The sequence below is a fragment of the Tursiops truncatus genome, chromosome 5 (genome assembly GCF_011762595.2).
Source record: "Tursiops truncatus isolate mTurTru1 chromosome 5, mTurTru1.mat.Y, whole genome shotgun sequence".
In the NCBI taxonomy this organism is placed as follows: domain Eukaryota; kingdom Metazoa; phylum Chordata; class Mammalia; order Artiodactyla; family Delphinidae; genus Tursiops; species Tursiops truncatus.
In genome coordinates, this window is record NC_047038.1 from 21,203,771 (window position 1) to 21,228,883 (window position 25,113).

At 36.3% G+C, this 25,113-nt stretch overlaps 1 long non-coding RNA gene across 1 annotated transcript in view; it reads right to left on the reverse strand.

Annotated features, from left to right (window-relative positions):
• The window catches only part of LOC141278750 (uncharacterized), a 513,626-nt gene extending 500,493 nt beyond the window's left edge, over nt 1-13,133 (reverse strand). Inside the window, exon 1 of the long non-coding RNA XR_012331894.1 lies at nt 13,051-13,133. This is a non-coding gene — a long non-coding RNA (uncharacterized lncRNA). The remainder of the gene's footprint in view (nt 1-13,050) is intronic.
• Nucleotides 13,134-25,113: the final 11,980 nt, after the last annotated feature.

The window sequence follows — 25,113 nt, forward strand, 5'->3', positions numbered from 1 at the left end:
GTGATTTAGATTAAGATTCTTGTCTCCTTATTTTTTTCTGGAATTAGCATACCCCTAGGACATACCAACAAAAAGAGATATATCAGGAAGGATTTTACTCAAACGACATTTCAGTTTGTATGTAAGGGGGGAAAAAGTATTAGGTTGAGTTGTAGAAGGCTAAAGCATGGAATTTAAGTACATCCTAAGTAATATAATATCAAAGCACTTTCATATTTATTTGAAATCAACAACAGATACTTTACTCAATAAGGAAAAACTTAAAATCAATTCAAAACTGATGACTGACATTGCTATAAAACATACATTTTCTTTGTGTCACTGGACCATGAAGAACACCTAAGAATTTTTAGTGATTACTAAATTGCTCTTCACAGTAATGATTACACTTTGTACTATATTGTGCAATTAGGTCGGTGTATAATTATTATACATTACCATCGTATTACTATTCTTATACATTCGTTCTTTACTCTTTCAGATCCCTTAAAGAATCAACGACACTCCTTGAAGCTAAAATAGATTTCATTTACATTAATGAAGATTTTGATTAGTTAATGGAAAATAATTCCATGTAAGTTTCTGTACTGAATTACCCCTTACAGTTTTTTCACATGACTCTCTACTCTTTGTTTGATATTAGCATTTATAATGTGAAATATAGTTCAAAAGGAGAAGTAATGTGTTCTTATTTCTTCTTTTCTGACTCCATTTAAATGCAGGATTAATCACATTAATCACCAAGTGTGATTTCTGAAAGTCACATTTGGTCACTGAAGAACTATTTTTTTCTCCTTTGTGGACCTCAATTCCCAATAGTGATTAAATCTTAATATTAACTATGAGAAGGAAAATATAGCTGTGACCCTAAAAGAAATTTAAAATATACTCTGTTTCCAGTATTTCTGTATTAATTTCTGTATTAATAAATTTTTAAGAACACTGCAAAGACATCTGCTTCCATCCAAAGTATTTGTCTTCTTTAGCCTGAGGCTGTGGGATACAGGTTAAAAGAGTCTGAAATAACTATGTAAATTTATGGCCAATACATTTTCAGTCTGGAGAGTTTTTTGTGCTGTTGCTCTACTTGTTTGTTTTTCCCTTTTAATAAGTTATCACTAAAGTATTAGGTGGTTCTAAAATGCAAATACTTTTGAAAATAACTATGTAAGTATATATAGGGAGAAATACAAAATATAGACAATAAATGTATATAAATACAATAAATGTATACAATATAAAATGTATAAATTTATATAAAATGTCAAATATTAAGACTTTTATTTCCAGATTATAAAGATTTGGTTTGTCATATACCTTAATTAGATACAAAAATATTTCTTCTTAAAGTAATACATTTATTGTAAAAATACAACTTGGATTTCATGGTCATTATGGTTCACAATTTGAGACACATAAAAATTATTTTTAATAGGGTGAGTAGTTTCTATTTTCTCAAACTCTCCAACACCTATTTCGTAATCATATCCCCATAGTTATAACTACCTTTGATTACAAACAGAACTATTTAAACATTATGTGATATGTATGAAAGAATCAATATCTTATCTTTTCAGTATGAGGTAGCCAGTGTGTGGGCCTCATACAGACTCATGGAGATGTTAGTGACCAAAATAAGGAAAGCTTAAATCAGTAGTTCACTGATTTTTCAAGTCTCATAACAGGAATGAATAAATTAGACAATGTCAGTTTATGAAAATGAAATAAAAAATAAAAAATCATAAAAGAAAGAAAAATACTACTGCAATGAAGCCAGGATCAGGTAAAGAAGAAAATTCTTAGAATAATAGACTCCGTGCTGAAGTTTCGCTGTTCATTTTCTTAATGTTTAGTCAGGAATCATAGCCCGAGTTTTTCCATACATAATTTTTTGTGAGTGAAAATCTAAATCTTCATGGAAGGTCTACATATTCTTTAAAATAGTGCCCTGCCATTAGAGACTTCTACAATGATGGATGAGAAAAACGGCATTCTGAAGACATAATGAGTACCCATATGGAGCCACAAGACTGCCTCATCTGCTTTATAAAACTCAGGGTAAACTCTCTGTAAAACTATCATCATGTAACCAACAGAATATTGCTAATACTCCTGTTCCTTTGGTTAAATGCTTGTGTGAGAATCCACTCAAACACATGAGAAAGAAGAACAATGTGATACCACCATGTCCTATGGTGTGGTGTATAAAAGGTTCTTTTCTAGAATACAAACTAAATGGTATTTTCTCTACAATTCAGTTAATTTCAGAACATATTATATACAAAGTACCTACTATGTGAGAAGTACAAGGCATTGTGTTCAGTCCTGCAAGACAGGAGGATATAACAATAAAAATGTGACACAACTGGATAATAAGATTGCACCTCATAAAGGCAGAAGTAGCATAGTTACTCTAGTATACTCCCCCCACACACAAAAAAGTGCCACAAGAAAGATTTAAACAAGGGGTAGATATAAAAAAGAGAGAGATAATTTTAATAGAGAATGCTGAGGGAGGAGACATTTGATCTATATATCAGTTATGTTTTCAAGCTTCATATTCAGTCACACATTAAAAAAAAATAACCAAAAAAAAAGTTGTTACCAGCTTAGTTTCATGGTTTTTGGTCATCACAACTCATTGGCATTTGCTGGGATGTCAAAAATTCCCCCATGGTCTCTCTCTCATCAGTGCTGCATTCACTGTCCACATCATCCCCATCCTTAGGCATCTTTCATAACCCCTCCATGTGTGAAGGGGACTCTGGACTCTTGGGACTATCCCAGCCCTCTCTGCTTAGACCCAATGAGCTGCCTCCTAAGATTCCTAATAAGAAGTGGGAAAATTATCTTAAAACTTCTCCCTCTATGTTTTGGAGTCTCCTAAATTTTTCTGCAGTTATTATCATCTCTCTCCAATGGAGGATACCACCTTGGAGTGGAAAGATTTGATGGCGAAGATCCTTGGAGTGAGCGCAAATGGATAGTTTGCTGAGAAATGGCTATGATTTTGCCACGCTGAGATGACAGAATGAAGTAGCCCCTTCAGACTGCAGATAAGTAACTTTAGAGGTCAGGAAGGCATCTGAGATGACTCTACCAATTACCTCACCCATAATGAAGTCATGACACAAAAACATGGTAGAACAGCCATTCCCTCATTCATTCTTCCATGAACACAGTACATCTATCCTATGCTTTTATCCAGGTACTTGTCTTTTTGAGGTCAAGCCTGATTCATCTCTGAATCCTCAGCACCTAGCTGAGTCCCTGACTTAATCTAGGTTTTTCATGAATTAATTAATTAGTTAGCTAACTACTATAAAAGGAGTTCAGGAATGTATATTGAATGATGGTACTAAGGAGTAAATCACTGAATACTTGGAAGGAAGGATTAAAGGAAGGTTATACAGTTCTGATAATTTCGCTTGTAGACTGTCTTATTTCATTTTGACCATGTCACCAAAAAATTATGCTGCGAAGTTTTCACCCTGAATAAGTGCAGAACACAAAATGGACGCTGACTTCACCGATCTTGGGCCTTAAAAAGTATAAAAGCCATATGATAATATTAAGTCCATGTGAATTAGTAACCAGTAACAGTTAAATACATGACAATTTTTCTGGAATTAACAGTGAATGGGCTTTTAAAAGTTTCACTTATAATAGCCTGTTCCTTATGCACACGTAGGTACAACCAAGAGTTAATGTTTAAAAAGAACTTAACCATTGGTGAGTTCATGTGCTCATCTACTCAAAAAGCAACCAGATTTCTCACTATTTATAAGTACCACTGAAGCACTTAAAGACCACTGCTACAGAATATGGCCTAGACTCTTCCACTGCTTCTATAAAACATACTTTTTGATAAATCAAACATACTTTACACATTGCATTTCTCTACCACTGTATGTTTGTGCATGGCTCTCCCCCGCTATTTTCCCTTTACTGAAACTGAAATGCATCATATCTTCCAATGCCCAGCATAGAGCCCATCTCTTTCCAGATGCCTTTGCTCATTTTACCTCTTCAAACTTCAGTAAGCACCTGTTATTTTTAATGGTTATTTGGTATTCAGAGAATTCATGTGTGCATGTGTGGTTTGAGTACTCAAGTGCACACATCTTCTCTCCGCAGTCAGGCTGGAAACTGCTATACAACAAAATATATTGCTCTAATTTTTAAATATACATATCACCTAACATAGGTCACTTTTTATTTAGTTTTAATTGTCATGATCATAGTTTTAAATGTATCTTAGGAAAAAATATCAGAATCCAATGGACATTTCAACACAGAATTCAAATAACATAAATAAAAATAATTAAGTAAAATAATCACCCTGAACTTTATCTCTTCTCAGCTTCCCTGTTCCTTCCTTTTGATTTCCTGAATTTATTTATTTATTTATTTATTTATTTATTTATTTATTTAGGAGAAGTTGCCGGTATTTGGTCTGGCAGTATACTAATATTCTCTGGAAAAATACATTTTGTTTTTTAGTTTTTTTTTTTTAACATCTTTATTGGTGTATAATTGATTTACTATAGTGTGTTAGTTTCTGCTTTATAACGAAGTGAATCAGCTATACATATACATAAATCCCCATATCTCTTCCCTGTTGCGTCTCCTTCCCACCCTCCGTATCCCACCCCTCTAGGTGGACACAAAGGACTGAGCTGATCTCCCTGGGCTATGCAGCTGCTTCCCACTAGCTATCTATTTTACGTTTGGTAGTGTATATATGTCCATGCCACTCTCTCACTTTGTCCCAGCTCACCCTTCCCCCTCCCCGTGTCCTCAAGTCCATTCTCTACGTCTTCGCCTTTATTCCTGTCCTGCCCCTAGGTTCTTCAGAACAATTTTCCTTTTTTTAGATTCCATATATATGTGTTAGCATATGGTATTTGTTTTTCTCTTTCTGACTTACTTCACTCTGTATGAGTCTCTAGGTCCATCCATCTCACTACAAATAGCTCAATTTTGTTTCTTTTTATGGCTAAGTAATATTCCATGGTATATATGTGCCACATCTTCTTCATCCATTCATCTCTCGATAGACATTTAGGTTGGTTCTATGTCCTGGCTATTGTAAATAGAACTGCAGTGAATATTGTGGTACATGACTCTTTTTGAATTATGGTTTTCTCAGGGTATATGCCCAGTAGTGGGATTGCTGGGTCGTATGGTAATTCTATTTTTAGATTTTTAAGGAACCTCCATACTGTTCTCCACAGTGGCTGTATCAATTTACATTGCGTCTAACAGTGCAAGAGGATTCCCGTTTCTCCACACCCTCTCTAGCATTTATTGTTTGTAGATTTTTTAATAATGGCCATTCTGACCACTGTGAGGTAATACCTCATTGTAGCTTTGATTTGCATTTCTCTCATTATTAGTGATGTTGAGCATCCTTTCATGTGTTTGTGGGCAATCTGTATATCTTCTTTGGAGAAATGTCTGTTTAGGTCGCTGTCCATTTTTGGATTGGTTTGTTTGTTTTTTTGTTATTGAGCTGCATGAGCTGCTTGTAAATTTTGGAGATTAATCCTTTGTCAGTTGTTTTGTTTGCAAATATTTTCTCCCATTCTGAGGGGTGTCTTTTCCTCTTATTTATGGTTTCCTTTGCTGTGCAAAAGCTTTGAAGTTTCATTAGGTCCCATTTGTTTATTTTTGTTTTTATTTCCATTTCTCTAGGAGGTGGGTCAAAAAGGATCTTGCTGTGATTTATGTCATAGAGTGTTCTGCCTATGTTTTCCTCTAAGAGTTTTATAGTGTCTGGTCTTATATTTAGGTCTTTAATGCATTTTCAGTTTATTTTTGTGTATGGTGTTAGGGATAATTCTAATCTCATTCTTTTATATGTAGCTGTCCAGTTTTCTTAGCACCACTTTGAAGAAGCTGTCTTTTCTCCATTTTATATTCTTGCCTCCTTTATCAAAGATAAGGTGACAATATGTGTGTGGGTTTATCTCTGGGCTTTCTATCCTGTTCCATTGATCTATATTTTTGTTTTTGTGCCAGTACCATAGTGTCTTGATTACTGTAGCTTTGTAGTATAGTCTGAAGTCCGGGGGCCTGATTCCTCCAGCTTCGTTTTTCTTTCTCAAGATTGCTTTGGTTATTCGGGATCTTTTGTGTTTCCATACAAACTGTGAAATTTTTCAGTTCTGTGAAAAATGCCATTGGTTTTTTAATAGGGATTGCATTGAATCTGTAGACTGCTTTGGGAAGTATAGTCATTTTCACAATGTTGGGGGTATATCCCCCAATATGTTTGTATCATCTTTAATTTCTTTCATCAGTGTCATAGTTTTCTGCATACAGGTCTTTTGTCTCCCTAGGTAGGTTTATTCCTAGGTATTTTATTCTTTTTGTTGCAGTGGTAAATGGGAGTGTTTCCTTAATTTCTCTTTCAGATATTCATCATTAGTGTATAGGAATTTAAGAGATTTCTGTGCATTAATTTTGTATCCTGCTACTTTACAAAATTCATTGATTAGCTCCAGTAGTTTTCTGGTAGCATCTTGAGAATTCTCTGTATATAGTATCATGTCATCTGCAAACAGTGACAGCTTTACTTCTTTTCTGATTTGGATTCTTTTAATTTCTTTTTCTTCTCTGATTGCTCTGGCTAAAACTTCCAAGCTATGTTGAATAAGAGTGGTGAGAGTGGGCAACCTTGTCTTGTTCCAATCTTAATAGAAATGGTTTCAATTTTTCACCATTGAGAATGATGTTGGCTGTAGATTTATCATATATGGTCTTTATTATGTTGAGGTAAGTTCCCTCTATGATTACTTTCTGGAGAGTTTTTTATCATAAACGAGTGTTCAATTTTGTCAAAAGCTTTTTCTGCATTTATTGAGATGATCATATGGTTTTTCTCCTTCAGTTTGCTTATATGGTGTGTCACATTGATTTGTGCATATTGAGGAAGGCTTGCATTCCTGGGATAAACCCCACTTGATCATGGTGTGTGATCCTGTAAATGTGCTGCTGGACTCTGTTTGCTAGCATTTTGTTGAGGATATTTGCATCTATGTTCATCAGTGATATTGGCCTGTAGTTTTCTTTTTTTGTGAGATCTTTGTCTGGTTTTGGTATCAGGGTGATGGTAGTCTCGTAGAATGAGTTTGGGAGTGTTCCTCCCTCTGCTATATTTTGGAAGAGTTTGAGAAGGATAGGCATTAGCTCTTCTCTAAATGTTTGAGAGAATTCACCTGTGAAGCCATTTGGTCCTGGGCTTTTGTCTGTTGGAAGAGTTTTAATCACAGTTTTAGCACTTATGATTGGTCTGTTTATATTTTCTATTTCTTCCTGATTCAGTCTCAGAAGGTTGTGCATTTCTAAGAATTTGTCCATTTCTTCCAGGTTGTCCATTTTATCAGCATATAGTTGCTTGTAGTAATCTCTCATGATCCTTTGTATTTCTGCAGTGTCAGTTGTTACTTCTCCGTTTTCATTTCTAATTCTATTGATTTGAGTCTTCTCCCTCTTTTTCTTGATGCGTCTGGCTAATGGTTTATCAATTTTGTTTATCTTCTCAAATAACCCGCTTTTAGTTTTATTGATCTTTGCTATCATTTCCTTCATTTCTTTTTCTTTTATTTCTGATCTGATCTTTATGATTTCTTTCCTTCTGCTAACTTTGGGCTTTCTTTTTTTTGTTCTTCTTTCTCTAATTGCTTTAGTTGTAAGGTTAGATTGTTTCTTTGAGATGTTTCTTGTTTGTTGAGGTAGGATTGTATTGCTATAAACTTCCCTCTTAGAACTGCTTTTACTGCATCTCATAGGTTTTGAATCGTCGTGTTTTCATTGTCATTTGTTTCTAGGTATTTTTTGATTTCCTCTTTGATTTCTTCAGTGATCTCTTGGTTATTTAGTAGTGTATTGTTTAGTTCCCATGTGTTTGTATTTTTTACAGATATTTTTCCTGTAATTGATATCTAGTCTCATAGCACTGTGGTCAGAAAGATACTTGACACAATTTCAATTTTCTTAAACTTACCAAGGCTTGATTTGTGACCCAAGATATGATCTATCCTGGAGAATGTTCCATAAGCACTTGAGAAGAAACTGTATTCTGTTGTTTTTGGATGGAATGTCCTATAAATATCAATTAAGTCTATCTTGTTTAATGTATCATTTAAAGCTTGTGTTTCCTTATTTATTTTCATTTTGGATGATCTGTCCATTGGTGAAAGTGGCATGTTAAAGTCCCCTACAATTATTGTGTTACTTTCAATTTCCCCTTTTATGGCTGTTAGCATTTGCCTTATGTATTGAGGTGCTCCTATGCTGGCTGCATAAGTATTTACAATTGTTATCTCTTCTTCTTGGATCGATCCCTTGATCATTATGTAGTGCCCTTCTTTGCCTCTTGTAATAGTCTTTATTTTAAAGTCTATTTTGTCTGATATGAGAATTGCTACTCCAGCTTTCTTTTGATTTCCATTCACATGGAATATCTTTTTCCATCCCCTCACTTTCAGTCTGTGTGTCCCTAGGTCTGAAGTGGGTCTCTTGTAGACAGCATATATATGGGTCTTGTTTTTGTATCCATTCAGCCAGTCTATGTCTTTTGGTTGGAGCATTTAATCCATTTACGTTTAAGGTAATTATCGATATGTATGTTCCTATTATCATTTTCTTAATTGTTTTGGGGTTGTTATTGTAGGTCTTTTCCTTCTCTTGTGTTTCCTGTCTAGAGAAGTTCCTTTAGCATTTGTCGTAAAGCTGGTTTGGTGGTGCTGAATTCTCTTAGCTTTTGCTTGTCTGTAAAGGTTTTAATTACTCCCTCGAATCTGAATGAAATCCTTGCTGGGTACAGTAATCTGGGTTGTAGGTTTTTCCTTTCATCACTTTAAATATGTCCTGCCACTCCCTTCTGGCCTGCAGAATTTCTGCTGAAAGATCAGCTGTTAACTTTATGGGGATTCCCTTGTATGTTTTTTGTTGCTTTTCCCTTGCTTCTTTTAATATTTTTTCTTTGTATTTAATTTTTGATAGTTTGATTAATGTGTGTCTTGGTGTGTTTCTCCTTGGATTTATCCTGTATGGGACTCTCTGTGCTTCCTGGACTTGATTGACCATTTCCTTTCCCATGTTAGGGACATTTTAAACTGTAATGTCTTCAAATATTTTCTCTGACCCTTCTTTTTCTCTTCTTCTTCTGTGACCCCTATATTTGAATGTTGGTACATTTAATATTCTCCCAGAGGTCTCTGAGACTGTCCTCAATTCTTTTCATTCTTTTTTCTTTATTTTGCTCTGCAGTAGTTATTTCCACTATTTTATCTTCCAGGTCACTTGTCCATTCTTCTGCCTCAGTTATTCTGCTATTGATTCCTTCTAGAGAATTTTTAATTTCATTTATTGTGTTGTTCATCATTGTTTGTTTGCTCTTTAGTTCTTCTAGGTCCTTGTTAAATGTTTCTTGTATTTTCTCCATTCTATTTCCAAGATTTTGGATAATCCTTAATATCATTACTCTGAATTCTTTTTCAGGTAGACTGCCTGTTTCCTCTTCATTTGTTAGGTCTGGTGGGTTTTTGCCTTACTCCTTCATCTGCTCTGTATTTCTCTGTCTTTTCATTTTGCTTAACTTACTGTGTTTGGGGGTCTCCTTTTCGCAGGCTTCAGGTTTGTAGTTCTCGTTGTTTTTGATGTCTGCCCCCATTGGGTAAGGTTGGTTCAGTGGCTTGTGTAGGATTCCTGGTGGAATGGACTGGTGCCTGTTTTCTGGTGGATGAGGCTGTATCTTGTCTTTCTGGTGGCAGGACCACTTCTGGTGGTGTGTTTTGGGGTGGCTGTGAACTTACTATGATTTTAGGCAGCCTCTCTGCTAATTGGTGGGTTGTGCTCCTGTCTTGCTAGTTGTTTGGCATAGGGTGTCCAGCACTGTAGCTTGCTGGTTGTTGAGTGGAGCTGGGTCTTAGCATTGAGATGGAGATGTCTGGGAGAGCTTTGGTCATTTGATATTACATGGGGCTGGGAGGTCTCTGGTGGCCAAATATCCTGAACTTGGCTCTCCCACCTCAGAGGCTCAGGCCTGACACCCAGCCGGAGCACCAAGACCCTGTCAGCCACAAGGCTTATGTAATTAAAAATCCATTGGACACTTTAGAGGCCCAAGCAGCTCATGATGCAGCTTTCCAGAGGCAGTCTTCATTTCCTTTTCTACTCATATCATGTTTCTGGGATCTGTAGCACAGATATCACCTGGGAGCTTGTTAGAAAAGCAGCATCTCCAGCTCCTAGCCTGAATTTATTTTTCTTATTATTTTTTCTTCCTGTTTTATTGAGACATAACTGACATATAACATTGTATAAGTTTAAGGTGTATGATGTGATGATTTTATGTATGTATACATTGTGTGTGTACCACAGTAAGGTTAGTTCATACATCCTTCCCCTCACATAATTGCTGTTTTGTTGTTGTTACAGTGAGAACAGTAAAGCTCTACTCTCACAGCAACTTTCAAATAACAATACAGTATTGTTACCTATATTCACCATGCTGTACATTAGGTCCCTAGAACTTATTCATCTCATAACTGAAAATTTGTATCCTGTGACCAACATCTGTCAATTTCCAGCACCCCTCTCCCCCTGACAACCACAAGTCCACTCTCTGTTTCTATGGGTTTTCTTTTTTCAAGATTCCACATATAATGAGATTATATGGTATTTCTCTTTCTCTGACTTATTTCACTTAGCATAATGCCCTCAAGGTCCATCCATGTTGTCTCAAATGGCAAGATTTCCTTCTTTTTTGTGGCTGAATAATATTCCCGTGTGTGTGTGTGTGTGCGTGCATGTGTGTGTTTCTTTATCCATTTATCCATCAGTGGACAGGCAGGTTGTTTCCTTGTCTTGGTTGTTGTGAATAACGCTACAGTGATGACACGATTTATTTTTAATTTCAAATTGGTTTGATGAATTTTTAAGAAAACATTATAAATACATCTCTGCAGAATTCCAGAAGTGTAGATCTTGAATGGTGAATTTTTAAAGTCTTTTTAAAGTTGTACATGCTGGTCCCTTTGTCTATACAGCCCTTCCTTCTATCCTTGTTCTTCAAGACTCAATTCAAATGTCATCTCTCTCAGAAACCTACTCTGATGTTATCTCTACACCATTTTACTGAAAAGGAGTCATTAATCCCACCTCTGTTTCACTGCTACGGTTTATACACATCTCAATTCTTGTGTATATATAATACTTTCTTATGAACATTTCTTTACAGATTGAACTCTCCTTACTAGATTTTAAAATCTGTGAGTTCAAGAATTATCTCTTTTTAATCTTTACTTCTTTAACTCCTAACACATTGCCTCTTTGTTTAGTGACTGAATGAATCATTGCCTAAATCTTAAATAAGACAAGAACAAAAATACAAGTGTTCTTATTTTGTGTACAAAGAATTCAAGGATATTATGGAAGGTGAACAGGTTAAAAAGTCAGTGACAAAATGCAATTTAACTTCTGGGCACTTAGTCTGGTGAGCTACTACCATCCCCTACATCAGGCTGTCTTCACAGCAAACAAGGAACAGTCACAGGATTGTGAAGGCAATTTTATGAAACTACCAGAAAATGAAAATTAGGTTACAAGTGTTTTCCCAGGGTTAAAACTCATCCTATACAAATGTAATTTTTCTTTATCCAATTTCAATAATAATAATGCTTATGTTTATTGAATCCTTGCCATATGCTAAGTTCTAAGCATTTACATGATTTAACTATCATGGCATCTCATTTATTGCATATCTTTTATCCCCATTTTATGGACATGGAAAAGGAAGTATATAAATTCTATAATCTACCCATAGCAAAACTGGGGTAAGTGACAAAATAAATTATATTATATACTTCTAAATGAAGCCCCAAGTTATTATTGATATTATCAACAAACTTTAAAAATCAGAGCTGTCATGGCCTAGGGCTTCCCCCTCACATACATGGTACTCATTTGCACTTTTAACCAGAGAGCCCTATTGAATGACAGGGACGAGGCCTCTCTACTCTCAATTCCTTACCCTGAGCACATTCAAACCTCCGAGTCTCTCTATCACTGAAATGGGAAAAATAAAGTACTGCCTCTCTTAATTCTTTGCATTTTTATGAGAAAAAAAAAAACAAGGATTTTGTGAATTATAAAAAATCCTACAAATGTAAATGGTATTATTAGATGTGATTTTCACCACACTGTCTGCAGTTAAGCAAGGACTTCATCGTGAACCTCGTACATATGAGGAAAATGGGTTCCATGAGGCTTGGGGACCCTTTACGGGCCTCTGAATGCAACAAGGGATGAATCTCGGCTGGACCCCAGAGATCTGCTTCCCCTTCTGGAACCTGTTCTCAGTGTCATGCTGCCTTTCTGCAGGTGGGTATTTTTGTTGTTGTTTGTTTTTTGCTTTTGATGTAAACCATTTTTAAAGTCTTTATTGCATTAGTTACAATATTGCTTCTGTTTTATGTTTTGGATTTTTGGCTATGAGGCACGTGGGATCTTAGCTCCCCAACAAGGGATTGAACCCACAACCCCTGTATTGGAAGGTGAAGTCTTAACCACTGGACTGCCAGGGAAGTCCCAGGTGGAGTTTTTTGATGGTTTCACATCCACATGATTCAACCTTCACTTTTGAAATAGAGAGAAAAAGAGCCTGAAATGTTGTTCTCTAGCTGACTAGTCTATATTTTGGATGCATAACTGAGTAAAAATGAGAAACTGCACTATCAACTTGTAAGTGCTGTTTATCCATTAAACAAAAGCCCCACCAACTACAGCTGTGCAGGTCTTCACATGTTACCATGATGATCAATTTCAGATCTCTCTACCAAGAGGAAATGGATTTGAAGCTTCATGTAAATTTAAACATTTCCTTCTCTACTGAGACTAGCAACAAGGCCACCAGTTGGCATCCTTCTGCTTTAGCATTTAAAATAGCTCTTGATAATAGCAAAAGATCCTGTCATTCTTACAGGGGTAGTTTCAATGGTTTCCATTCCAACTCCAGTCATTTACACACTGTGTACCTACCACAGAGCAGCAAACCACTGCTAAGTCTGATTTGATAGATGGACGAACAGATGTATGTGCCTTGGACATGTCCTTGAGCCCCCTGAGTTTGGGTTTCCTTTCTGGAAAATAATGACAAGCACAGTATGTACAATTAGATTAATCACATAAATATGTTCACATTTTTTACTCTCACACACAAAAATATAACATTTAAACTTTTTTCACTTAATTAATCAATAAGAAGCAAAACAACATGTTTGTTCAATATGTTTGCTTTGTCACATTCCTTGGGAATCCTAGATTTCTATTTCTTTTTTGGTATATCATGTGGTATATATATTTGGTATATATATTTGGTATATCATTTGGTATATCATGTGGTATATATTTGGTATATATATTTGGTATATCATTTGGTATATCATGTGGTATATATATTTGGTATATATATTTGGTATATCATTTGGTATATCATGTGGTATCCATTTTACTCTAATTAGAATCTAGTTTCAAATATTCACTTTCTGTGGCATTTGAGTTCCATCATACAACATTATTAAAAATAAGATATGGTAATAGCAGTGAGGGTGACACATTCAATTGCCACGTCCCCCAGTGAAGTGATGGAAATACTGTATCTGAGAGGCTGGCAGTAGGTCCTGAATTCCAGGCTCTGCTCTTCACTAACTGCAGAGCCATCTTTGCTAAGACTTTGGACCCCTCTGGATCTGAGCTGTTCCACTTTAAAGTGGGAAGATAGGTTGACAGCATAGACTGCTTCCTTTTTTTTTTTTTTTTTTTTTTTTTTTGCAGTATACGGTCCTATCACTGTTGTGGCCTCTCCTGTTGCGGAGCACAGGCTCCAGATGCACAGGCTCAGCAGCCATAGCTTAGGGGCCCAGCCGCTCCACGGCACGTGGGATCTTCCCGGACCGGGGCACGAACCCGTGTTCCCTGCATCGGCAGGCGGACTCTCAACCACTGCGCCACCAGGGAAGCCCTGCTTCCACTTTTAAACCCACTGTGAGCCTATGAAATATTGGAGGATCTACTATACAAATAAAATATGGCAGGGGATACTAAGGTATTGTTCTTATCCTCAGAGAGTTAATGACAAAAGTAATGCAGAATTGAGGTAAGAAGCTGAGGTCAGAGGCCAAGCTCCAAATCAAGGGGTGGAAAGTATATTCTGCCTGCCAGGAGGTCAAAGCAAGTCTCAAAATAAGATCAAAGAGGGCTTCCCCGGTGGCACAGTGGTTGAGAGTCCACCTGCCGATGCAGGGGACACGGGTTCGTGCCCCGGTCCGGGAAGATCCCACATGCCGCGGAGTGGCTGGGCCCGTGAGCCATGGCCACTGAGCCTGCGCGTCCGGACCCTGTGCTCCGCAACGGGAGAGGCCACAACAGTGAGAGGCCCGAGTACCGCAAAAAAATAAATAAATAAATAAGATCAAAGAAAAATCAAGGGGGATGCTGAAGAGTGAATAGTTTTGAACAAGAATCTAATACGCTACACTAACAATACAAGGTCTTATTTTGAAGACAAATGGGAAAACTCTATAACGTTTTTTTTGAGCAGTGGAAATGTATGGAATCCATGTATTTAAGAGACAAATACTCTTCTATAGGTGTGTTATAGACATTGAAAGAAGGGAGTCAGGGAGGCTGGTTAAAAGGCTAAACATTTCAGCCATCTGGGAGGTGAAAGTTTGAGCTAAATTGGGGGTGATATGACAATCATATTTCAAAGAAGGGACAGATACCAAAATCACTTCAGGGGGGCTTCCCTGGTGGCGCAGTGGTTAAGAATCCACCTGCCGGGCTTCCCTGGTGGCGCAGTGGTTGAGAGTCCGCCTGCCGATGCAGGGGACACGGGTTCGAGCCCTGGTCTGGGAGGATCCCACATGCTATGGAGCGGCTAGGCCCGTGAGCCACAACTACTGAGCCTGTGCATCTGGAGCCTGTGCCCCGCAGCAAGAGAGGCTGCGACAGTGAGAGGCCCGCGCACCGCGATGAAGAGTGGCCCCCGCTCGCCGCAACTGGAGAAAGCCCTCACACAGAAACGAAGACGCAACACAGCCAAAAATAAATAAATAAATTTATTTTTTAAAAAAATCACTTCAAAGTAAGAATCCATCCATGAGACTTAAATTTTCTTCAGATAGAGGAAAATAAGTGAATGTTGGAAGAGTGGTGAGATAGCTGCATAACCAATTACCCCGAACTCTGTGACATAAAATAGCAATATTTATAATCTCAGGCAGTCCCTATGAACTGGGAACTCGGGAACCACTTAGCTTAGCGGTTCTGGCTCAGGGTCTCTCATGTGGTCGCAGTCAGTGGGACAGACGTCAGCTGGGGCTGCCATCTAAAGGTCTGAGTGAAGCTGGAAGAGCCCCTTCCAAGCCCGCACACACACATGGCCGGCACATGGCTGCAGCTTTGCCTGGAAGGCCTCTGCTCCTCTCCACATGGATTGTGAAGGCTGTCCTTACAATAAGGTGGCTGGTTCCTCCCAGAGTGAGTGACATAAGGAGAAGCGAGGCAGAAGTCTTTTATGACCTAGCCTCAGAACACACACATGTCACTTCTGCCACGTTCTATTCATTAGAAGAGATTATTAAAATCAGCACACATTCTTTTGAAAAAAAAGAGTGTCAACGAATTTGGGGAAATAGGAAAATAAAACCACCACAGGAAAATAACTACAGTATTTAGTTTTAGACCCACCAAGTTTGTGATAAGTATAACAACCAATGGAAATATCAAATGAACAGCTTACTTATTAAAATAAAATATGGGTCAAAAATGATCATTTTTGGAGTTATCTACATATAGTTGATGTAGGTGAAGACCTAAAAGTAGTTAAAAACATTGAGAAATAAAATTTAGAAAGAAAGGAATAGGGTTGTATGTACATTTTGAGAAGAGGTGGAAGAGAGGGGTGATATCAGAAAAGAAAATAAGAAAACAGAGAAGGGTCTACAATAGCAAATTTTATGTAAAAATTGAGGATAGTGAAGCCATTGCAAGGGTGCTGACATTTCTTTGGTACCAGATAAAGATGTGACTAGAAAGCAGAAGAGCTACTTTTATCAAAGAGGTTTTTGGCTTTCTTCCTTTGAAGCTGAGAAGTAGTAGTAAGATAGGTAACGGAAGTAAATCAGGAAACGGTTCAGAGCTCTGGACAAAGCAAATGAAATATTGTTAGCAGCACTTTCTGTATTCAAGACAATTTTAGAAGGTTAAGTCATTCTTGAGATAGCTATAAAAGAATATTCAGGAGAAACAGGTCTGGAGTACATAGAAAAGGCAAATTAACGACAAAATCAAAAAACAAAACAATATGTATGATAAAGCGAACTGGGCTCAAGAAAGAATGTTTGAGAACACAATGCAGTGTAGTTGTGTGGAAAAATTTATCACAAGTCAAACCATGAAGAAGAAATCCTGCTGAACCTGACATTTCCAGTCATAGCACTCTCACAAAATGTTTTCAAATACGTAGTAGTAGGTAAAGGCAGTAATATGAAAACATATCTTTCTTTCTATCCTTGCTTCTGTGGAGTTTGCAATTAACCAAATCAACTACATTCTAAAATAAAAAGTAAAACTTACTAAAATTCCCATCAGGAAGTCCAAAGTGTTGTCAGACAAAAAAAATAAATAACTTTCTCCAAGTAAAACCTCAGCAAAACTATGAATGGGTTCTGTGTGATTCCATTTCGAAGATAAGGACTGATGACAGCCAGGTTGCCAGCCAGGTAGAAAATGACGTCACCTTACAAAATCCCCTCAGTGTCCATGACCTTCTTTCCAAATAGCTATTACATTCTTACGTTGACTTCTCAGTGGCTAAAAGAACCCTTTATTTTATAATTTTTCTGCAGGCAAAAGGGTTCTAAGTATTTTGCTTAAGGGTTTGGTTCCCTTTGGTTCTTTAAACAGTGCACTGGCCCCAAACCCATGTAACTCACAAGACCAGCTTCAGCGTCCACTCCACGTTCTAAAGAAGCTGCTTTCCACAAAGTGGCCTTGTGATGTCTGTCTGTCTGGGTTCTGTGCAGGTTCAATCGCTTCATTGAAAACATAATAAAACTATGGAGAATGGAACTTGGTGACCCTGTTTCACAGTTTTCCAAAGCACAAGAAAAGAATTGAGGGCATTGAAAAGTGAGTCCAAACTTTTATGGGTTTTCTTTGCCCCAGACCTCAGACAACAGCATTGTCACGAAGCAGCAGTATTCCTAAAGGGGAGTCTGGGCATTGATATGCAAATGTAGGCTACAAACATCCCATTTGGCTTCAGCATTCCTGTGTCTAGCACTGTCACACAAATAGTTTTTGAATCTGAGCAGTTTATTCAGGACCATAAATATGTGTTTCACCCTGTGAACAAATTCTGTTTGCTCACAGAGTTCGCAAGCAGTGAAATACAAGGTAGACTATAAAACAGCTCCATTGGATGGGATGTGCCTCTGAGCAAAGACTCTTTTTAAATGGATCCAATTTTTACTTCCTGCCCAAGATTTTTTGTGCAAATGTAGCATACCCCAGACAGTAAGGTTTTTTTTTTTTTCAATTATTATTTGAAGGTCCGTCCTCTGTATTGAAATAACTTACTTGCTTTTAGAAAAGAGAAATGTAAAACAATTTTAGTTCACGTGACTAAACATTGTTAGTAAAATCAGAAAAGCCTTACTATTGCTTCTTAACAGATCAAATAGTGAAAGGAAGACAAATAATTGTTAAGACACCTAAGGAGGAGATGGAATGGGGGTAGAATTTACTCCAGGAAACAATGTAGATCAACTTTTAAAATAGTTTGAAAAAACATTCAACCACCAGAATTCTATTTAGCCTGCAAAATTTGTATCAGCTCTACCCACATTTCCCAATGCTATTTCCAGCTCCTGCCAACCATCCCTCTTCTTTCTATAACTGCTCCACCTCTAGATAACTGCTTGCATGTAGCAGACACACTGAATCCCCATTTCACACTTTACCATTAAACACACATAGGAGAGTGTAAGACAGAGTAAAGGAAGGTCCTCTTTTTCTGAGCTCCATCCTGATCCTTTAAAGCACTGGACCCACTGATTATGTCTATTTTTACAACAAATCAAAGCTGAAAAAAGTTAATAGAAAAACCCAAGATTCAAAAAGCAAGTATAAAGCTTATATGCCTGTAGGGATGAATATGACAGAGCACGTGATATCAAAATAGAGACCAAACTGCTTTAAAGCACCTATCGTCAGTAAATTCTTCTTCCGATGACAAGATAATTAACGTAACAGTCTGTAACTGAACGTCATACAGATGACTGCATCGACTCACAGCCTATTTTGATTTAATTTTCAATATCAGATTATGTTGTTCCTAGTTCTATGCTAAGACTCTCCTTGATTTTCATTTCCTTCGTTCTTTCTTTACTTAGGATGATGACACCAGGGGTGGAAGTGAAAATGATGAGTCACTGAGTCAGAGTGGGTAAGGAGAAAGAGTGCTTTCCTCAGAAATTTAGGGAAGTCATGACAGGCTACACTATTCCTTTTTTTTTTTTTTTTTTTTTTTCGCGGTATGCGGGCCTCTCACTGCTGTGGCCTCTCCCGTTGCGGAGCACAGGCTCCAGACGCGCAGGCTCAGCGGCCGCGGCTCACGGGCCCAGCCGCTCCACGGCATGTGGGATCTTCCTGGACCGGGGGACGAACCGTGTCCCCTGCATCGGCAGGCGGAGTCAACCACTGCGCCACCAGGGAAGCCCTACATTATTCCTTTTTTTGAACATCATTATTAAATTATACAATTTAAAAATTAACAAAATTCTGTCATATCTTTTAGATGTTAATCCTTAATAATTACTTTATTTCATCAAAAGCATGCTAGAACCATAAAATCTCTATACACAAATAGCTTCTCAGAGTATTTCTTAAATCTGTTAAGTAGTGTGTATTAAAGATCTATTTAAGGGCAATAATGTTTATGTGCTTCCCCCAAATCATTAATTTGATCAAATTAGATAAAGTGAGAATAGTTACCATAACATGTTAATATAATACACTATCATACCTCTCATAACATATTAAGAAATCCTACTTTCTTTTACATGAGTTGTTAATTTTAATCAGCTAATAAAATCCATTAAGTTTGGATAAAGAATAAAGTTTCAAATAAAGGAAATGGTAAACCTACAATAGTTAAAGTTATAAATAGTTAACATCTTAGATAGTCTAGTTTCGCATAAAGAAAGGCAGTAAAGGGATTTTTTTAAAAATCAAAGAAAAACAAATGACATTTTGAGAAATTGTGAGTAAACATTTGTTCATTTTTAAATTTAAAAGAAAAGAAAAACTGTTGATCGCTCCACTGGGAAAAAGAACATAACAATATTCAGGAAGGAGGATGTTATGATAATGAATCAAAGCTTTCAATGCCAAGAAAACTCTGAACAACATTAATTTCCTCAAGTTAAATTTTGGACGAATTGGTTGTCCCTTGCTTTCCTTTTCTAATTTTCAGCCATACTTAACGCCTATCTCTTTCATAGTTGTAAACAATCAGTGAGCTACCAAAGTTAAAGGAAGACAAAGGACAACTTAGGAAAGGGAGAAACTGAATGGTCTTTATTCCTTTTGTGATTGTTTTTAGAAATTTTGCAGGGAAGATCTGAAAAATCATCTTGGAACACATCCTGACCTTGGGGGAGGCTTTTCTGCTGAAATAATCCCCCAGTTTGTGTTTGTTTCTTTTTTCTATGTAGTCTTTACTTTCCTAGACTAATTGCAATGAATTACAAACTGAAAATTTGAAGACATTTTTAGAAAGATAAACACTTCTTAAACTATTTTATTTTGCATTTAACTGTATAGATCTGAAAAATTGTGTAATATTCTCTTGGATTTTTATGACATCTGCTTATTTTTAAATGTGGGCTCTTTGTAAATAAATTTAGCCACAGAAGGGGTTTTATTTGAGTTACTGGTGCCATCCTCTGGACACAAATAAAATTAAAGACGTGATAACTGTTCCACATGTGAAAAGTCCAAACAAGTATAGACCTTGTCCTTTAAAATTTAATCTTTGTAGAAACACTCATAATTCTTTTCAATGTACCTGAAAAATACTTTCAGCCCTATGTCTCAGTTTGGCATGCCAGGAAATACAATGAAAAGTTATCTTGGAATATTTGCCATCACAAATACTGTTTTAAAGTATATTCAACATTCAACAAAGCATGCACTGAGTATTCTGGGAACACAAGATGTAAAGGACTCAGGGACCTGCCTTCAAAATAACTACTCTCATGGGTTGATAGGTTGAAATAAACAAATGCAATAAAATTAAAATGCTGTAATAGAATAATTCCATCTTTCATGTGAAAATTGATGTAAAGATTACCTACTCAAAAACAGCAAAGACAATATTAGTTCTGGGATTTAGACAACCACCTAATTTTGCAACTGGGAAACGTGAGACTAAAATTGTAATATCTTATTTAAATAATATTGCTAATTAGCGCCAAACCTGAAACCAGAACCCAGATCAACTAGTGCTCTTTTCATGATTTCCTTTATGCACAATCATTTCTTACTGATTATTATACAGATAACAAAGTGAAGGCAAAAATACTAATAAAAATGAAGGCATATAATATGTGATAAAGATAATATCCAAAAGGAAATGTGATACACAACGGAATATTGTGCAGCCATAAAAGGCAGAAATCCCGCCATCTGCAACAACATGAATGGACCCTGAAGGCACTATGCTAAGTGAAACGAGTCAGACATAAGAATGATAAATACCATATGATCCCGCTTACACATGGAATGAAGAAGGAGGAGGAAGAGGAGGAGGGGGAGGGGGAGGGGAGGAGGAGGGGCGGGGGAGGGGAGGAGGAGGAGGAGGGGGAGGAGGAGGAGGAGGGGGAGGAGGAGGAGGAGGGGGAGGAGGAGGAGAAGAAGACATAGCTACAAAGAACAGATTGGTGACTGCCAGAGGCAGGGAGTGGGAGGTGGGCAAATGGGTGAAGGTGGTTAAAAGGGACAACTTCTAGTTATAAAATAAATAAGTCCTGGGGATGTAATGTAGAGCATGATGACTATAGTTAATAATACTGTATTGTATATTTGAAAGTTGTTAGGAGAGTAGATTGTTAAAGTTCTTATCACAAGAAAAAGTGTGTAACTGTGTGTGGTGACGATGTTAACTAGACTTAGTGTGGTGATCATGTCACAATATACAGATATATTGAATCATTAAGTTGTACATCTGAAGCTAATATAATGTTACATACCTATTCTATCTCAATTACAAATAATGATAATAACATCCAAAGCATAAAAAGCCATGAGAAAAAGTATTTCAAAATCTTCTCCCATTTTTTATTCATACATTTAAGTTTGTTGTTACTGGTTTAATGTATGCCCTCTTCCACTAGATTTCAAGATTACATAGCAGAGTTTAGTAGAGTGCCTGGCATATGCACAGTAGGTTTGTGATGAATGAAGACTGGTGCATATGAATAGAATGAATAAAAATTTATATGGTAATAAAAAAGTTTGGAACTTGCTCTTATTTTTTTCACATACACACTGGAATCTCTATGGATAGTTTCTATATACTTAAATGAATATCAAAGGATAACACTGACAAAAGACTTGATGAAATGAAAAGATACTCCATATTTTTCTCTCTTTAAAACAAAGAAATATTAATCTGGATAAGAAAAGACATTGAAAGCCAGGGATAGAGGAAGGAGCCCCCAAGCACAGAAAAGTGCACTGCCCTCATCACAGAGTTGACTATTCCCAGTGTTAGGTACGGTTGTAATTGCAACAGCGTTAATTCATTTAATCCTCAAGACACTCTACGAGAGAGATATTATTATTAATTCCATTTTAGAGAAGAGCACACTGAGACATAAGAAGTTTAATAACTCACCCAGGATCACAAAACTAAGAAGTAAAGTTTGTCTGTATATAAAGGCACAGGGCCTCAAAGCCTAAGCTTTTACTGTGCTAGCATTTCTTAAAGTGTGTTCTCAAGACCTTCCAGGGGGTATGAGACTCTTGCAGGAGGGACTACGAAATTAAAACAATAATCATCATAACATTCAGAAGATATTTTTCTGTTTCACTCTCATTCTTTCACAAGTGTGCAGTAGAATTTTCCAAAGACTATCTGCTGAATGCTATACAACTAAATACAGAAATGGAAATGATGATCCAGCTGTATTTTCTATTAAGCAGAACATTAAAGAGATTTGCAAGTATGTGAAACAGTGCCACACTTCTCACTAATTTTTCTTTTAGAAAATTGTTATTTTTCATGAAAGTATATTTCATATTAACATAGAATGGGTTTATTGTTGTTAATTTAAATGAATAGTTTAAAACTTCTCATTTTTAATTTTTACAACAATAAATATCTATAGATAAAACCCACTTAAGCAGAAGTTTTTTTGAGGGCCTCAATAATTTTTAAAAGTGTAAAGGTGTCCTGAGATCCTAAAATTTGAAAACCTCCACAGTACACTTGGGTATAGTGGATACAAAACTGCACCATTTTGGGTGCTGTTCTCACATTCACACCAGCTAATATTTCTTGCAATACAGATATATGTTTCAACAAAATTACAAATGACTAGATACCATGGACCTTAGAAAAAATTAGTCACGTTTAATTAGATCACTTAAGGTTTTAACACCAGGATAAGTTATGTTTCTCTGCATGCTGTACAAAGTCAATTAAGATTCTGAATATAAAATAGTGCTAAATGCAGTGAAAAAAATTGTGTATAATGAATTGGAGATACAAATACTGAACATAGAATAAAATGGAAAAACAAAAGGTAGCTCATTGAATGGAATAAAAATTACTGCAAGAAATAAATGGATGTCCTATAAAAAGTATTAAAGAAAAGAGGAATATTAAATACCAAAGGAGAGGAAAAAGCTAAGAAATTATTTTTAAATGTTTTAAATATATATAAAAGATTATTGGGCCTTCCCTGCTGGCACAGTGGTTAAGAATTCACCTGCCAATGCAGGGGACATGGGCTCGAGCCCTAGTCCGGGAAGATCCCACATGCTTGGAGCAACTAAGCCTGTGTGCCACAACTATTGAGCCTGCACTCCAGAGCCTGCGAGCCACAACCACTGAGCCTGCGTGCCACAACTACTGAAGCCTGTGCGCCTAGAGCCCATGCTCTGCAACAAGAAAAGCCACCGCAAGCGCACCGCAATGAAGAGTAGCCTCTGTTCACCCCAACTAGAGAAAGCCTGCGCACAGCAACGAAGACCCAACGCAGCCAGAGATAAAATTAATTAAAAAAATACATTATGTGGAAAATATAATTCATTTTCTGTCATAGTGCATGAGTTCTTTTATGGAGAAATGGACTTCAGTCTCAGTCAAATAATTTGGTTAAATTATAAATTGTTGATCACTGAGGATGGTTTTATATTGGAATATACCATAAAGAGAATGTCAACAACACCTCTCCCCTGGAAATATATTAGATGTTATGTTTCATATGATTACTGCTAGAGCAGATATCTGTTGAGAGGCAGTATAATGAATAGTGTAGTGAATCACAGCTCAGAAGTACTGGCCTCATTATGCCATCTGTTAACTAGCATCATCATCAGTATAACAGACACATTCTGAGTGGTTTTTTTTTTTCACATCTCATATGTTTTTTATAAGGGCCATCTTGTACACAAAGGCATATGGTGAATATAAAATACTATTCAACAATAGATGCTTATGAGGATGCTGACAATGGCAATGACAACTCAAAAGCCTACCCATTACTATAATTTTATAAGGATCTAGTATTTATTCTTTTACTCATATACATTATTCCAGAGTCTGGGAAAATAGTAGTGAGTAAACAGATAAGACCTCAAACTAACAGAAACACAAGTTTTTAATAAAAAATACTTTGGTTTACACTGGGAATCTATTTGTTCCCAGATCTATTTGCACTAAGAAATAGAAGTACGAAAGTTATATGAAGTCCATGTTAGATGATATTTTCTTGATTTTTTTGTAATTTTTGAAAAAAGTTTAACAAAAGAAGATAATTCCAAAATGGTAGAAGTTACAGAAGTTTGCAATTTGTTGATGGGTATGTTCCAAAAGATACAGTATATAGCCTGAATTTTATCCAGACAAAAATCACAAAAGAATTCATTAAAAATAAACAAAACCAAATAAAGTTGGTAATTTAATCAAGTTTTGTGGTTTATTTTCCTAAAATTGACTCAAATATGTTAAAAGATAATCCCCTTTAGAGAATTTCCTAGATTTGCATTCTAGCCTATAATGAAAAGAGATAAGGATACTGTATACACAGACATAAACAAAACTCTGCTTATACATAAATACATATGCTGTATATACATAACTGAATAGAGGGATTTATTTAGGTGAAATATACTATAGGCTTTTAAAAATGTCTTTAAAATTTTTCTTCTCCATAATGAAATACAGTAGAAAAAACGATCATTTTACAAGAGTGTTTTATTGTTGCCATATTTCATCATATTTGAAGAGAAGCAAGAAGTTAATCTTACGGCAATTCCAAGCTTCGATAAGCAATACTACTTGGGTTTTCACAGCAGATGTAGCTATAGATAATGAGATTGCCACTATTTAATTGAATAAAGCAGATCAATTGACAGTAAGATTGATAACAAAGATATTAAAGCCTTTTGCCATACTCAGGCACAGAGCTATTTCAGAAAGGCATATAAACTTAAATCATTTGAGACTGATTTCCTAACAATCAACTGCTTTGCAAAATAGGAAGGAAAAACTTACACAACAGACATTGGGAAAATTATCCAAGTCTTGTTTACATTTGAGAAAGTATCTTCAGCTATATTTATATAAAATGTCTTCTTGAAAAAAATTAAGCTGATTTAGAAAGGCTCTATAAGTTCCAAAGTTTCTCTTTGAAAATATCAGAATTTACTGAAACTATTTTCTTCTATAGTTTTCACCTCCACAAACATGTTTCTATTACATATAAGGAATTAACAGATCAAAATAAATTCTCCAAAGTGAGAACT